Below are 235 nucleotides of genomic sequence, written 5' to 3'. Positions count from 1 at the left end.
AGAGGAGCCCATGTAGGCCTTTAGCTCTGCTATACTCTACCCCAAATTTTATCAGCAAGGTTTGCCCTGGAATAGCATGCAATCGCACGACTAATAATAACTGAACATGTCAAAGCAGGTCTTTGATTCCCTACCCCCAACCTGTCTCTCTCTCATATTTCCCATCTCAGGAAATGACACCATGATCCACTCAGTTACTCAACCCTAAAATCTAGGAGTCATCCTAGATTTGTCC

The sequence above is a fragment of the Equus asinus genome, chromosome 20, assembly GCF_041296235.1.
Source record: "Equus asinus isolate D_3611 breed Donkey chromosome 20, EquAss-T2T_v2, whole genome shotgun sequence".
Lineage (NCBI taxonomy): Eukaryota > Metazoa > Chordata > Mammalia > Perissodactyla > Equidae > Equus > Equus asinus.
This window is presented reverse-complemented; position numbering follows the sequence as displayed.